Here is a 17,117-nt window from a genome sequence, read left to right on the forward strand (position 1 = left end):
ATCAGAAATGAGTTACATTGGGCCCACAAGGCTTCTAAAATCGCTGGCCACGAGTTGCATCAAGTGAACCATGTACACTCATCGACGTGTACACGTACTGTGTGCGTGCGCGCCTCTATCCTTAATGAAAATATGGTAAATCTTATATCATTTTGAAGCCCCGGATGTTAGCTTTCCAACGCAACTAGAAATGCATCATTTAGACCTCTGTAGCTCAAGTTATGATCGATTAAGTGAGAAGAGGTCGGCTTGACAGCTTTTGCGATTCTTTCATTTCTTCATGGGTTCTCCATTCTTTTCATGCTTTTCCTTCATTATCTTGATCCAATCTTTGCCTCCTAAATCTGAAATTACTTAACAAACATATCAAGACATCTAATGGAATCAAGGTAAATTATATTTAGTTATTTTAAGACCTAAAAAGCATGTTTTCATTCCTAAGCACAATTAAAGGAGAATTTACAAAACCATGCTATTTCATTGAATAAATGTGGAAAAAGATGATAAAATCCTCTAAATTCAATACAAGATAAACCCTACAAATGGGGTTTATCAACCTCCCCACACTTAAACCAAGCATGTCCTTATGCTTAAACCAAGAGAGAGCAAAGGATATCAACATTTATTCAATGAAATATAACTAAATGCACCCTACCTATATGCAACTATCTACATGAATGCAATTGCTTGGTCAAAATAAATCAATTCCCAAGAAGCCTATATGCACAAGGGCTAAGGACTAGCAAGTCTAATACACAATTGAATTGAGTTATTAAATATTTTTACAAACTTGCATGAGGAGTGATGATCATAGGTGGAAAAACATGTAATTGAGCAATTGAACCCTCACCGGTAGTGTTTGCACTCTATTCGCTCAAGTGTTTAGGGTTGATTCACTCAATTCTCCCCTAATCATGATTTCCAAGATTTTTTTCTCTTCTAACAATCGATATTTATTTTATGCATGCATACAAGTGTCACGAGGTCTTTTCATTGGTTGTAATGGGGCTAGGGTCAAGGTAAGGATGCATATTTGGTCAAGTGAGCTTAAAATTTGAATCTTTGATAAGCTTAAACTTCCCACCTAACCTATGACATCCTATACAATTTCAAAGCTAACCTAACTATCTATTTTTCTCACCTTTTCACATACTCATGCATTTCCTTTTTCATTTCACAACACTTATGCATTGACCCTTATTGAGCTTTGCTTTGGGGCATTTTGTCCCCTTTTTATTTCTTTCTTTTTATTTGTTTCTTTTTTTTTTCTATTTTTTTCTTTTCTTTTTCTTTTGTTTTTCTCATTTTTTTCTTTTTTTTTCAAAACTATATACAAGAACATCAATGCATAAGGTCTATACATTTTAATTAACACATGAGCATGTACCCAATTCTCAATATTTACAACAAAAATACAAAACTACCCTTTTATTCACCCAATATCCCAAGTTTTCTCACGCTTGAATGATATACACACACACTAGCCTAAGCCAATCAAAGATCCAAATAGAGGACTTTTATTGTTTTTCACTTTTGGGCTTGTAATGTGCTAAATTAAAGAACAAAGTGGGTTAATCGTAGGCTCAAAGTTGGCTAACAATGGAAGGTAAAAGGTAAGGCTATTTGGGTAAGTGAGCTAATGAAATAATGGCCTCAATCATATAAGTGCATGAATACACAAAATAATGGACATAAAGAAAAAAAAAAATCAAAGATTACAATCATAGAAAGAGAATAATGCACACAAGAAGGAAAGAATAAGTGGTTATAAGATGTAACCACGCCATTAGGCTCAAGTCTCACTTGCTTGTGTTCTTAGCTCAAAAATCATGTTCCACAATATATATATGATTCAAGCGAGTTTTATGAAAAGTTTTCACTCAAATCAATTGAGGTGCCCCAAACAGTTTCTTGGAAAAGAAATCATCACTCTAACTAAGTGGTCCTAGCAAGAAAGAAGTGGTGAAAATATGTACAAATTCTAACTAACATGTGACCTATTATGCAATGCAATAACTAATCTAACAAAGAAAACTAAGAATCGGTGTTGAAAAAGGAATTGTTATCCATGGAGATCGGTCGGACGACCTTCCCACACTTGAAGATTGGACCGTCCTCGGTGCATGCAAAGAAGAGCAAGGTGGACGGGTTGCTACAACTGATGAGCTTCTTAAAAAGGTTGTGCGTATGAACTTGTTTGTTTCCCCATTTAGAAACTTTCTTGTTTCCTTCTTTTGGTGGCCAACCTAAAAGGAGAGAAAAAGAGAGAAAATCAAGCCTATAGCAAAGATATCAAAGCAAATAGAACATAGGCGGGGGCTAATGCCAAATAAAAGTAGGGTTCTTACTACATGTTAGCTACACATGTAAGTGAGAAAGCAATATAGGCAAAGGACATATCAACTAATACTTGATGCATGAGTAAAGTCAAAGCATGAAGAGCACTCTAAAACATCAAGTTCGAACAAGGAATAGTGGGTCATGAAAAATAATATGAGTTCATATCAATGCACAAGGGATGCCAGGGTCATAAAAGATGAAGCATTGATTTAAAAGTTTCATCACCCATCAATATCAAGCAAATCAAGAGGTACCAAAATAATGCAAGAAAGTCTCAACAATTGAGTAGGAAAATGCAACAACATTATTAAAATAAGAAACTCGGAAAAAAAATAAAGTAAAAACAAGGTATAAAAACAAAATGAAAATGCAAAGAATAAAAGTATGCGAATGCAATGGACAAAAGAAAATGGAAGATGAAAAAAAAACTCTTTTTTTTTTACCGGCGTGGACGCGTCATGCACGCTTACGCGCCGATGTGCATTTTGGCCGAAGGGCGCGTACGCACCAGGTGCGCGCACGTGTGGGTGAGGTTGGGCCAAAGGCATAGTGCTGGCCCAGAGTTAGCACAACTCTCGGGTCATATGTACGGGAACTGTGTCAGCGGATCGGCGCGCACGCGGCATGTTCGCGGGCGCGCGCATTGCAAAATATGTATAGCGACACGTATGCGCGCAGTGCGCGTACGCGCGGTTCGCGCGATGAAGGTGACGTTAGGATTTTTGCTAGTAAAGAATTTTGTAAAAATAGTCGCGTTGTAGATATAGTTTCTAAACCAACAGAAATCCCTTCGTACAAACGTTTTGGTTGTCACAAGTAACAAACCCCTTAAAAATTGATAACCGAAGTATTTAAACCTCGGGTCGTCTTCTCAAGGAACTGCAGGGAAGTATGTTATTATTAATAGTTATGAAGATTGTAAATTGGGGTTTTTAAGATGAGGAACAAGTAATTTAAATTGCAATTAAAATAAGTAAAAGACTGTAAAGTAAATAAATAACTGTAAAATAAACTTTTGGCAAGGTATGAGAAATTAGAAGTCCTATCCTAGTTATCCTTATCAATGATGATGAAGATTGAATCTTAATTCCAATCAGTTAGTCTTTACTTAAAGTAAAGAAAGGTCAAGTGACTAATTAGTTTGATCTTCAAATCCTAGTTAATCCCTAAGGAAAGATTGGGATTATTGAAGTTCAGTTCAATTAGCAAAGATAATAATTATCAATCATGTTTGAGTTTGATAACTCCTGAGTTACTGATTTCTTAACCAAGACCAAAAAGGGAAAAGTAAATCTACTGGAATAAAAATGTCTGCAGATTGGAAGCAGCAATAACATAAATAAAAGAAAGCAATCATAAACTGAAATACCTCAAATAACATTAATTCAAAGAGTAATTTGCAACATAGAAGAATTCATAAACTAAATTGAGAAGATAAATAAAAAGGACTGTTGAACCTAATAAAAAGAGATAATCCTGAAAGTAAAAGAAATCCTAATTCTAAATCCTAATCCTAAAGAGAGAGGAGAGAACCTCCCTCAAAACTAAATCTAAATCATGAAAAGTAACTAATTGGAGACTCTCTTCTTAATGGATGCATTCCCCCACTTCATAACCTCTGATCTGTGCCTTCTGGACTTGGATTTGGGCCGAAAAGGGCTTCAGAAATTGTTGGGAACATTTTCTGTAATTTCTGGTGCATGGCCTCTGTCACGCGTCCGTGTGGGTCACGCGGTCGTGTCATTGGGAGTTCTCCTTATCACGCGGTCGCTTCAGTCATGCGTCCACGTCATATGCATTTCGCTCATGGCGCACGGTCGCGTCAATCACGCGGTCGTGTCACTGCCATTTCCCGCTGGCATGCGGCCGCGTCGTCCATGCGATCGCGTCACTACCAGTTTCTTCAAAAACTCCGTTTTATGCTTTCCTTCCAATTTTGTATGTTTCCTTTCCATCCTTTAAGTCATTCCTGCCTTAGAAGATCTGAAACTACTCAACACACAAATCACGGCATCGAATGGTAATAAAGGGAAATTAAAATTATTATTTTCAAAGCATAGGAAACTTGTTTTTCACATACATCACATAATAAGGAAGGGGAAGTAAAACCATACAATTAACATGAATAAGTGAGTGAAGGATTGAATAAATCACTTAAATTAGGCAAAAAATATATCATAAAATATGGGTTTATCAACCTCCCCACACTTAAACAATAGCATGTCCTCATGCTAAATCCAAGATAAAGAGTAAGGTAAGGTTGAAGTGGTGGAATCTCATGCAATGCAATCTATTCTAAATGCAACTACCTAAATGAATCATGCAATTCTAATTTTTATTCACTTGTATATAAAGCTTACATGTAGTTGAATTAATTCACATTCTCAAGGAATCATAGATATATATATAGCCAAACCTTAGATAATGATAAAGCACTTTTACAATTGAGATGGGAAAGAAAAGATATTTTACAAACTTGCAAGACAATTAATAAATTAAGCACAGATACATGTTGATGAGATATTGAACCCTCACTGGATTTTGTGTTTACTCTCTAGTCACTCAGTGTTTATTGGGTTAATCACTCTATTCTTCTTTTTATTCTTACTTTCCATAACTTTGTTCTTCATCTAACCAATCAACAATTATAGAATATAGGCATACAAAAATCATGAGATCTTTAATTAAGGTTGTAATGGGGCCAAGGTAAAGGTAATGGTATATGTATAAGGCTAAGTGAGCTAATTAAGTGAATCCTTGATTAGTCTAAGATCTCACCTAACATACATATTTTGTAAAGCAAAGCTTCTTTACCTATTTTCCCATATTTTCCCACTTTTTATGTTACATGCTCATGCCTTAATTTTAATTTTTATCCTATGTGCATTATTTTTTGCATTTGGGGAATTCTTTTGTATCCCCTTTATTCAAATACTGAAAAATAAATATTATTTTATTATTTTTTTTTTTTTTAAAATGCACATGGTAATTCAATTTTTTTTTTATTTTACATGAGCATGCTTCCCAAAATTTTTATTTTGAATTATTTTATTTTTTTTAACTTTCTACCCTTTTGTTTCTATCATCCATGTTCCCAATAGGTTTCCCACACTTTAAACAATACACTTTCTATCTTAAGCTAACCAAGGATTCAACTTGGAATTTTCATTTTGTTTTTCTGCTTAAGGCTAGTAATGTGGTTATAAAATAAGAGGGGAATTAAAGGCTCAAGGGGGCTAACAAGGGTGATGTGATGTAAAAGGTAGGCTAATTTGGGAATAGTGAGTTAGAATCAAACAATGGCCTCAATCACTTTCTTAGTATGTATCTATATTCTATAATCGGACATATAGATTAAAACAAAGTAAAGAACATCAGAATAAAAAAGAAGGGCGGAACACATAGGAATAAAATATTATGGTTTAAATGTAACCATACAATTAAGCTCAAAACTCACAGGCTGTGTGTTCTCTAACTCAAAAATCATATATCAGTTATATATGTCATGCAAGTAAAAATTAGGAGTTCCCATTATTCTCAATGTAATTCTTAAGGTGGCTCTAAAGTTTTAGTGTTTCTCCTTGATGAAATGTTGTTAACTAACTAACATGCAATGCTATATATACAAGGTGTGGGTTGTTTTTATTCTGTTCAAGTCTCTAGTTTACTTCCTTTTTAATTTTTTTTTCAATTTAAACTAAGTTATCTTATGCTTAAAGGGGTAAACTATACTAATTAATCCACATTTTCTATAACTAATAAGTTAGAATTGCAACTAAACTAACTAGCTAAAATATGAACTAAGGTGCAAAATGCAGAAATAGAATAAAAATACATGAAAATAGCAATGTATAAGTACTGAGAAAATAAAAATAAAAAATAAAAGAGAAAAATACAGAAAAATAGCAAAATAAAATAAAAAGAGTTTGTAGTGGTTCACCAAAAAAATACGCCAGAGATGGCGCCCTCCCCACACTTAAAATGAAGCATCGTCCCTGATGCTCACTCAATCAGAATGTGAAGGGGTGTCTGATAAACCACTATTTTATAGTTTATATTGTGTTTAATTGTGTGGTTTTATCATGATCTCTACCCACTTATTCATTAAATAAGCATGCATTTATATTTCCTTCCTAAAGATGCTTTATGATTGAAAACTTGCTTCCTAGAGACTTTTAATTATGTATTTTAATTCTCTTTTATTCCATTCGATGCCGTGATCTGTGTGTTAAGTGTTTCAGGCTTTATAGGGCATGAATGAGTTGGAGATTGGAAAGGAAGCTTGCAAAAATGGAAGGAACACAAGAAATTGAGGAGATGACCAGCGAGAAGTGACGCGGCTGCATGGCTCACGCGACCGCGCGAGAGAGAGGGAATTGCAGTGACACGGCCGCATGGCTCACGCGACCGCACGGATTGGAACAGCACAAGTGACGCGGAGGCGTGGACGACGCACCCGCGTGGCAAAGCAGAACGCCGAATGACGCGTCCGCATGAATGACGCGATCGCGTGACGTGCACGATCTGCATAATCTGCAGAATCGCTGGGGGCGATTTTGGGCCATATTTTGACCCAGTTTTCGGCTCAGAAAAGCAGACTAGAGCCAGGAAACATGCAGAGACCTAGAACAACATTCATTCTACACAGTTTTTAGTTTTAGATCTAGTTTACTCCTCTTCTAGGTTTTCTCTCTACACATTCATAGTTCTTAGGATTTTATTTCTATTATTCTTTGCATTGGGATATTGAGAAGAGTTATTACCTCATCAAGACTTCGTCATCTTAGTTCGTTTTCTTTACTTGGCTTTACTCTTCCATGTCCTTTAATTTACTCAATTTTACTATTAGATTATTTTAGAATTTATTAATACAAGAGTTACTTTTATTTTTAATTGATTCTTTTGAGTTTTATTTATCATGTCTTTCTTTAATTCTTCTTTCTATGTTATGAATTCCACATTCACAATGAGCGAGTAGTTCCCTAACTTGATGGGGAGTTGATTGAAAGGAATCCTTGAGTTGGAATGCTCAAAGGAGAAATTGTAATTGGGTTTATTGTTGGATTGCTCTCTAGTCACTAACGCCAGTCCTTCCAAGTAAGTGGATTGGGACTTGTGAATAGAAACAGCATTCCAACTTGTTTGACTTTTCCTTACCTAGTAAGGGATAACTAAACAGAACAACCTTCAATTATCAATTAATCTTGAGAGTACTGCAACAAGAATAGGGCTTCCAACTAATCTGCTCCCAGTCAAGGCTTTTATTTAAATTACTTAATTTCTCTAAGTTAATTTCCTATTTATTCAACTTAAACTCTTTTTGAAAACATCTAATTAATAAAATAGCACACCTTTCTGTAACTCGTTGGGAGACGACCTGGGATTCATACTCCCAGTATTTTAATTTTAACTTTTGTGACAACACTTCTAAATTGATAAGCGAATTTCTGGTTGGTTAAGAACTATACTCGCAACGCATATCTTATAACAATTCTTAACTCGCCAATTTCCACCACGTCAGTGTCATCACTGGAAGGGTGGGTAGCTGGAGTCTCTGTGGTGGTGGTCTGAGGATCTGCCTGCTGCAGAGGAGGTGCTGACTGAATAGGGATCTTTGGGTCGGAAGCCTGAATCTGATGCGGGGCCTCCTGATGTGATGTAGCCTGCTCTGTGCCTGCCTGCGCAGCTTCTCTCTGTGGATGGGTCTCCGCCTCGTGATCATCCGCCTCCTCCTCAGTTGGCTCTGATGGGGTGTCAGGTTCGGAGGGGATGTCGCTGCTAGAACGAATCATCAGCTTCAGGTGCTCATTGCGTCACCTGCTGCGATGCTCAGATCTCTCGTATCGCCGTCGATTGCGGCGCTCCATCTGGTCTAGCTGCCAAAACAGGTGGTGCACTAAGTGATAAACTGGCTCTGAGGTAGGTGGAGGTACAGTGGTGGTAGCAGGAGTAGCTATAGAGGAAGAGGGGCCGGCAGATGGTGTGGCTGTCTCATCAGTAGGAGTGAGGAATAGAGGTCTATAGCCCAAAGCTAGAAAGTTCCTACTGTGAGGGATAATTTTCTTGCATTCTGCAGCAGGGGGCTTCTCATCAGCATCCTCCCAAGGCACGTCAGCTCGACAGCCAAGCTGTGTAATCAGATATGGAAAGGGAAGAGTGCCTCGGACGTGGACCCTGGCCATGTAGTACCGAATGAAGCGTGGCAGGTACAGGTCCTTACCCTCCATCACACACCATAGGAGGGTGATCATAGCGGCAGGTAGCTCCGTCTCGTGAGTACTCGGCATAATAAAGTTGCTTAGGATCTGATGCCATAGTCGAGCCTCATCGTTCAAGTATGCCCACTTGATTCCCTTAGGCATGGTGGTGTTCTGACCCATGACCCATGGAACAGTCGGGTCAAGGGCTATCCACGCGTTGACGGCATCCCAATCAAACTTCATGAAGTGCATGTCCTCCTCAGCTTTTTGATAACCATCCAGCTGATCAGATTTAGGCAGAAGCTTCAGAACATCCTCTATGGCCTCCTCAGTGACCAGTATCTGCTTCCCTCTTAAGTTCACTGCATCTAGGGAAGTTTTGAAGTAATTGCAGTAGAATTCCCTTACCCAAGATGCATTGACCTCAGTCAGGTTTCTCTCCAGGAAGAACCAACCTCTTTGTTTGATCTGATCAGAGGTATATTGCTGGAGTTCTTTTGGGATCTTCAGAGTCCTCTCCAGGTACAGGTTCCTGGAGGTTGCAAATACCGGATACTTCAGCTCACAGTATCGGTTTGCAAACTTAATGGGATTAGTAGCAGGGAGTAGCTGGTCAGCCTTCTCCTGCGGGGTAAAGTGTTTCTCCCTCTAGGAGTCATCATGCATGATGTCCAGGATGGACATGGAGGATTCACCTCTTTTCCGTTTGCCAGTTGTTGCCTTTCCTTTTCCCTTTCTTTGGGTGTTAGACATCCTGAAAAATAGAAAACCAGGATATAATAAAAACAGGAAAGCAGGTAGGCAATTAATCAAAAGAAGCACATAAAGGCAAAGGAGCGGAAGAAAAATGAGTTAAGTAAATGTGCATTAGGGATTGTATGGAAGTTAGAAAACTGAGAAGAGAAATCCACAATCCCAAATGTAATAGAATTCATGTTAATTAGGAAAAATTATCATCATGCCTTGGTTAGAAAGTGAAAGGGAATAGGTAAAAACCAAAAAGAAATTTGTTTGAAAGGTTTGGTTGGTTAGGATTGAAAAAAGAGTATAGGAAGTGAAAATTAGTGAATTAGTAAAAAGTGGGTTAGAGTAAGTGGCATGATTGCATTTTCTAACTAACGAGAATTCACAAATTAAAGCAACAGATAACTCATATTCAAACAAAGAAGGTAAGGATGATTCATATGGAAATAGCAAAAAGTGGAATTGAATAATCCAAGATGCATCTTATAAACCAGGAAATTGAAAAGAATAAGAAAGCGTGCCCTGGCATTCATGAATTGGTTTGGTAAAAGCAGAGTAAAGCAGAGTTCAAAGTGCCAAAACCAAGACATGAATGGAAAGAAAACAGTTTACAGAAAATTGGGCAGCATTCCGGCTAAAATTGGATGTTTCCGGAAAATAATCAGCAATCAGAATAGTTCATATGAATTAAAAAGATAGCTGCAATTACATATGAGGACTATGAACATGAAAAAGCAGTGTAAAGAGCAGCATGAAACAAGAAATTACAGCATATGAACAATACTAACATCACAGCAATAGCAGAATTACAAAATTAATAAAGCAAGAAACACGAACAGCGCAAGTAATCAGGTCTAAATCCACTAACCACATCCTAGGCTACCTAACAACCTAGAATCCACTACAACATGCATATCTAACTAGCCTAAATATGAACATAAATAGAAAAATATGTAATTAACTAGGAATTGAAAGAAAGGTGGCGTTTGGCGGAACCTGGAAGGCGTATGAAAGAAGGTGGGGCAGAGAGGTGGCTGGGGGATGGTGGTGGTGTTCGCGTGACAGGGGGAGTTATGGAATTTGAATCCACGCGATCGCGTGGGGCATGCGGTCGCGTGGCTGGGTTAAATGGGGGTCGACGCGATTGCGTGAGTGATGTGATCGCATGGAATGGGTAAATAATAAATGACACGATCGCATGAGGCATGCGATCGTGTCGCTGGAAATGGTGCGAAATGCACAATTTCAGCGTCATTTCAGCGCAACTCTCTGTCTCCTTTGGGGTGGTGTGCAATCCACGCGACGCGATCGCGTCGCTCATGCTGTCGCGTGGGATTGATGTTGTGCAAGTGACGCGATCGCGTGGGTCATTTTGTGCGAAACGCACAATGGCCGCACGATTCCAGCCTAACTCTCTGGACGTTGGGGATTTACGCCGATCTCCAGATCACGCGGCCGTGTGAATGACGCGGACGCGTGGGTGGTTGTTTTTCGCAACTGACACGATCGCATGAGTGATGCGGTCGCGTCACACGCCTTCCCTTTTCTTTATGCAGGGATGCAATTATGCAGTATGCAATGCGAATGAATAATATTCAAGTTCAATTGAAAAGGGAGACAAAAATAAATAACACGAAATAAAACTGAAAAAAAAAGAAACGACCATACCATGGTGGGTTGTCTCCTACCTAGCACTTTTATTTAAAGTCCTTAAGTTGGACATTGGATGAGCTTCCTGTTATGGCGGCTTGCGCTTAAATTCGTCCAGAAATCTCCACCAATGTTTGGAATGCCAACAGCCTCCGGGGTCCCAAACTAGGCACGTAAAGCTTCTGAGCAGCTTCAAACAGATTCTCAGGCTCCCGGGGTGACGAATGTCAGAATAGATTCTAGGATCCCAAGCTTTTCTTTTGAATTCGCCTCCGTCTTGATCTATATTTTTCCATCCGGGCGGTTTAAAAATTAGATTCTCACCAAGATGACCAAATGTTTTCCGAGATCCATTCGATTGATCATGATGCCAATCCGTGCACTTCGAGTTGAAGCGTGGAACCTTATTGAAACTTGTGCACCAGCTCTGAGTGCGAGCCATTTCCCTCTTACTCTTAAAGCCGCAGAGAGCTCTAAGTTGGCCATCTGTTTCAAGTAAACCATATTCAAGTGCGAAAGTAAAGCTAAAGGTTAAGGATTGTACCTATTTGAAGCTTGTATTGGGTGGTAATGGCCTTGGGATAGGTGTTTCCAGTGGTTCTGTAAGTTCTACTCCCTTGTTCTCTTCGGTGAATTTCTTCACTTCCTTGCAGACTTCTTCAATTGCATCCATGTCCTGATCAAAGCTTTCTATGTCTTCCTCGTCACTTAAGTCATAAACGGGAGGTTGAGAGAAATCTACCTCCGCATCATCTTCGTATTCACTTGGGGAAGATTCTTCGATCTCAGAGAACTCACTTGCGGATGCAAGTTCATTACTAGGAGAACTTGACTTGTGACTATCATCATCAAGGAAACTTGCTTCTTGGATTATTCCGTCTAGTTCTTCATAAAAGATTTGCTGTGGGAGTTGTGCACTATCCTCCTTAGCATCAATTGTAACGTTCTTAACATAATTCTCTACAACTCTGGATTCCCATGAAAGTTCAGCGTCTCCTAAGTCTTCAACCAACTCTTCTTCTTGTATAATGACAGCTTCCTCTACTTGTTCCAGTACGAAATCATGCCCTGTTCTGTCCACTGGAGTTTCTAATATCTCCTTCATGCTACGCTCATCATTAGATTGTCCACACGGGGTCGTGGGAGGTCCTTGAATGTTCGAATGTCTCGAAGATAATTGACTTATTTCTTGCTCCAGTTGATGAAGGGTTATTTGAAGTTGATCTACTGTTTCCTTGAGGCGAACCTCTGATTCTCGGGGTGATGGATTTGGACGTGGTACATTGGGAAGTGGTGGTGTTTGGGAGTAATTGGATTGGAATCGGGGTAAATGAGGATCATATGGTGGCGAATGGTGAAAAGGAGCTTGTGAGTGTGGTGGTTCAAAGTTGTGTTGAGAGGATGGCTTATAAGCATAGGGTGGTGCTTGTTGGTAACTACAAGGTTGTCCACCATGTCTATTGGCTTGGTATGCATTGTAGAATGGTCTTTGTCCATGATACCTTGGAGGGTGTTGTTGCCTAAAGGTTTGATCAGATCCTCTTAGCTCCATCCATCTTTGATTGCTCTGACCTTGATGCATGTTCCTATTATAACTTTCATTCCTTTCAACAATATTAGAACCAAACTCAAAGCGAGAGGGGTGAGAATTCATAGTAGCTAATGGAAATAAAAAGAGAAAAATAAAGACAAATAAACAAGTAAAAGAAAAATATTTACAATAACCAATAATAAGGCACATGATTGCAGTTCCCCGGCAACAGCGCCATTTTGACGTTAGGATTTTTGCTAGTAAAGAATTTTGTAAAAATAGTCGCGTTGTAGATATAGTTTCTAAACCAACAGAAATCCCTTCGTACAAACGTTTTGGTTGTCACAAGTAACAAACCCCTTAAAAATTGATAACCGAAGTATTTAAACCTTGGGTCGTCTTCTCAAGGAATTGCAGGGAAGTATGTTATTATTATTGGTTATGAAGATTGTAAATTGGGGTTTTTAAGATGAGGAACAAGTAATTTAAATTGCAATTGAAATAAGTAAAAGACTGTAAAGTAAATAAATAATTGTAAAATAAACTTTTGGCAAGGTATGAGAAATTAGAAGTCCTATCCTAGTTATCCTTATCAATGATGATGAAGATTGAATCTTAATTCCACTCAGTTAGTCTTTACTTAATGTAAAGAAAGGTCAAGTGACTAATTAGTTTGATCTTCAAATCCTAGTTAATCCCTAAGGAAAGATTGGGATTATTGAAGTTCAGTTTAATTAGCAAAGATAACAATTATCAATCATGTTTGAGTTTGATAACTCCTGAGTTACCGATTTCTTAACTAAGACCAAAAAGGGAAAAGTAAATCTACTGGAATAAAAATGTCTTCAGATTGGAAGCAGCAGTAACATAAATAAAAGAAAGCAATCATAAACTGAAATACCTCAAATAACATTTATTCAAAGAGTAATCTGCAACATAGAAGAATTCATAAACTAAATTGAGAAGATAAATAAAAAGGACTGTTGAACCTGATAAAAAGAGATAATCCTGAAAGTAAAAGAAATCCTAATTCTAAATCCTAATCCTAAAGAGAGGGGAGAGAACCTCCCTCAAAACTAAATCTAAATCATGAAAAGTAACTAATTGGAGAATCTCTTCTCAATGGATGCATTCCCCCACTTCATAACCTCTGATCTGTGCCTTCTGGACTTGGATTTGGGCCGAAAAGGGCTTCAGAAATCGCTGGGAGCGTTTTCTGTAATTTCTGGTGCGTGGCCTCTGTCACGCGTCCGCGTGGGTCATGCGGTCGTGTCATTAGGAGTTCTCCTTGTCACGCGGTCGCTTCAGTCATGTGTCCGCGTCAATCGCGCGGTCGTGTCACTGCCAGTTTCTTCAAAAACTCCGTTTTATGCTTTCCTTCCAATTTTGTATGTTTCCTTTCCATCCTTTAAGTCAATCCTGCCTTAGAAGATCTGAAACTACTCAACACACGAATCACGGCAACGAATGGTAATAAAGGGAAATTAAAATTACTATTTTCAAAGCATAGGAAACATGTTTTTCACATACATCACATAATAAGGAAGGGGAAGTAAAACCATGCAATTAACATGAATAAGTGAGTGAAGGATTGAATAAATCACTTAAATTTGGCACACAATATATCATAAAATATGGGTTTATCAGAAGGTCATGGACGCGTACGCGCAAGGTGCGTGCACGCGTAACTAGCGTTGTGCCTGGGGCTCAGCGTTGGCCCAAAATTGGCACGACTCTCTAGAAAATGACCCAGGAGTTGCGAGCGACCTATGGGCGCGTACGCGCCTAGTGCGCGCACGCCCCCCTCCCTTTTTTTTCAGAAATACGAAAAATAGCCTAAAAATCTCCCTGACACTACCTACAGCTCAAAGATCAACTACGAATACAAAATTAAAAAAAATCTTTTTGGTTGTTGAAGAGTTTCAAATATAAACAAGGGAAACTTGCTTCACAAGCAACCAACAACCAAATTATTAAGACAACTATATGAAGAGGAAAAACTACCTATAATGGCAACTCAAATCACTTATTAATCAAAGCTACAAGGGAGTGGAAAGAGTTTACCATGGTGGGGTGTCTCCCACCTAGCACTTTTTTTTAAAGTCCTTAATTTAGACATTTGGTGGAGTCTTTGCTAGGGTGGCTTATGCTTGAACTCTTCCTTAAATGTCCACCAGTGTTTGCACTTCCAATAGCCTCCGGGATCCCAAATTAAGCGTACAAGGCCTTCAAGGAGGCTTAAGCCAGTGACAAGGCCCCAAAGTTGATGGTTGTCTATGTATATTCCGGAGTCCCATACTTTGTTTGTCAACCCCCTTTCTTCTTTATCTTCATGCTTCCAATAGGGTGACAAACTTATTGAATTCTCTTTGTGACTCCTAGTCATCATCCTAATTCCATTGACTTGAGTACCACTCCACCTTTGAATCCTAAAATTTGAGTTTCTATCCGCTATGTACCTTGATTCTTGTTGCCAACGAACATCCAACTCTTTTCTACTTTCTAACCCACAAATAGTTCTAAGTTGACCATCCGTTTCTAACAATGCATATTGATATGGGCCAAAGAAATTAAAGGATGAGATGATTACCCACTCAATTTGTAAACTGGATGGTGACTTAGCAAGGAAGATATCCAATGGTCTTGACATTATAGGCTCCACTTCCTTTGGCTCCTCCTTGATGATTTCCATCTTTTGACAACTTTCTTCAATTTTTTCTTGTTTGTTAACTTCTTCCAACTCTTCCTCATTGATCAAAACATGCATTGGAGGTTGTGCACATGCCTCCTCAACATCGGTTTCACATCCCATGGAAGAAGCTTCAACAAGATCACCATTGTCACTTGATGTAGAGTTGTCTTCAATGATGGAGCTTCCTTCTTGTTCAACCTCCCCTAGATCTTCTTCCACTTCTTCTTCTTCAATAATCTCCATCTCTTCCACTTGTTGCAAAACACACTCTATTTTCTTGTTCTTAACTTGAGAATCCAAAATCTCCTTCATACTCCCCTCTTCGGTTGCTTTTTCACAATCATCCATGGACATATTTTGCTTGTGGCATGAATCCCACGAGTCCAACTTTTGACGGATGGTTGCTTGAAGCCGATCTATTATTTCCTTGAGATGATCCTTTGACTCTTGTTCCTCTTTACTAACATAAGTAGTATCATATAGCTCTTGGATTGATAGACATGGATATTCTTCCATGGAGGGTTGTGATGGAAAGGAGAATTCATCATGTGGTTGGAAAGGAGGTTCATCAAAGCTTGGAGGTTGGAAGGTGTTTTGGTTGTTGGTAGAAGGTGGAAGTATACGGGATATAAGTTCTTGGAGGGTAGAGGTGAAACTAGTGAGTGCGGTTTGGAGCTCTTCTTGCCCTTGAGGAATGATACCAAGTGTATCATCCATGGGAACTTGGTTTGAGGGGTAAAGATGTTGGAGTGGTGGTGATTCAATGGTTGTTTGCTCATAATTATCACAAGGATATGCATAGGGAGAATATGGATTAGGATTGTGTGGAGGCAATTGGCGGAAATAGGATGTGGATTGAGAATATGGTGGTTGGAATGATAGTGTTTGAGGACTATATTGAGAGTATGGTGCATGGAATGATGGTGGTTGAGTGGAATAATCATGATAAGAACCATCATATCCATTGGAATGATATGCATTATAGGAGGGATTACCATCATAGTAGCTTGCATGAGGAGGTTGCCATGATGAGTGCTCATATGGATGTGCTCCCTTCTCAAGTATTCATCTCTCCCATAATGTGAGCCATCATTCAAGTTTTTGTCACCTACAACATAGTCATAACCATATCCAAAACCACAAGGACGAGAATTCATAGTGACAAATAAAAACAAAACTAATAGAGTCCTAAAACTAACAAAAACTAACAAACAAGCAAAAGACAAACATATTCACAATATTCACATATATACAATAACCAATAACATAACACCATTGCAATTCCCCAGCAACGGCGCCATTTTGATGATTGGACTTTTGTGTGGTCTAGAATTTCACAATTGAAGTCTCATTGTAAAGTATAGTTTCTAAACCAAGCAATAATCTTTTCATACAAAAATTTGTTTCTCACAAGTACAAAATCCTAAAATTATAAAACGAAGTATTGAACCTCGGGTCGTTCTCCCTAGGAATTGCAATAAAGTGTCCTTGTTATTGGTTATGAGTTATGTTTTGGGGTTTTGGGGATAATAGGCAAGAAATATAAATGGCAAGGGAAATAAACTAACAAATAACAAAGCTCTTGGCAAGATATGAGAACTAGAAGTCCCATCCTAGTTATCCTCCTCAATTGTGACCAAAATTGTCTATTGCTACCACTTAGTTAACCTCTAATAATGGAGAAAAGTCAAGTGGATGAATTAACTTGATTCCACAAGTCCTAGCCAACTCCCAAGGGAAAGACTAGCTTTAGTGGTATCCAAATCAATTAGCAACTTCTAATTATCGATCAACAAAGGAATTAGATAACTCAAGCATTACTAATCACTCTACCTAGGCCAAGAGGAACAAAATCTAACTCATATCTAGAAGAGGCATTTCAACAAACACATAGAAGGCATTAAAGGTAAACATTATTAATTGCAAGAATTAAAGGAATCTACAACTACAAAAGCAAGAG

The sequence above is a fragment of the Arachis ipaensis genome, chromosome B02, assembly GCF_000816755.2.
Source record: "Arachis ipaensis cultivar K30076 chromosome B02, Araip1.1, whole genome shotgun sequence".
Classification (NCBI taxonomy): Eukaryota; Viridiplantae; Streptophyta; class Magnoliopsida; order Fabales; family Fabaceae; genus Arachis; species Arachis ipaensis.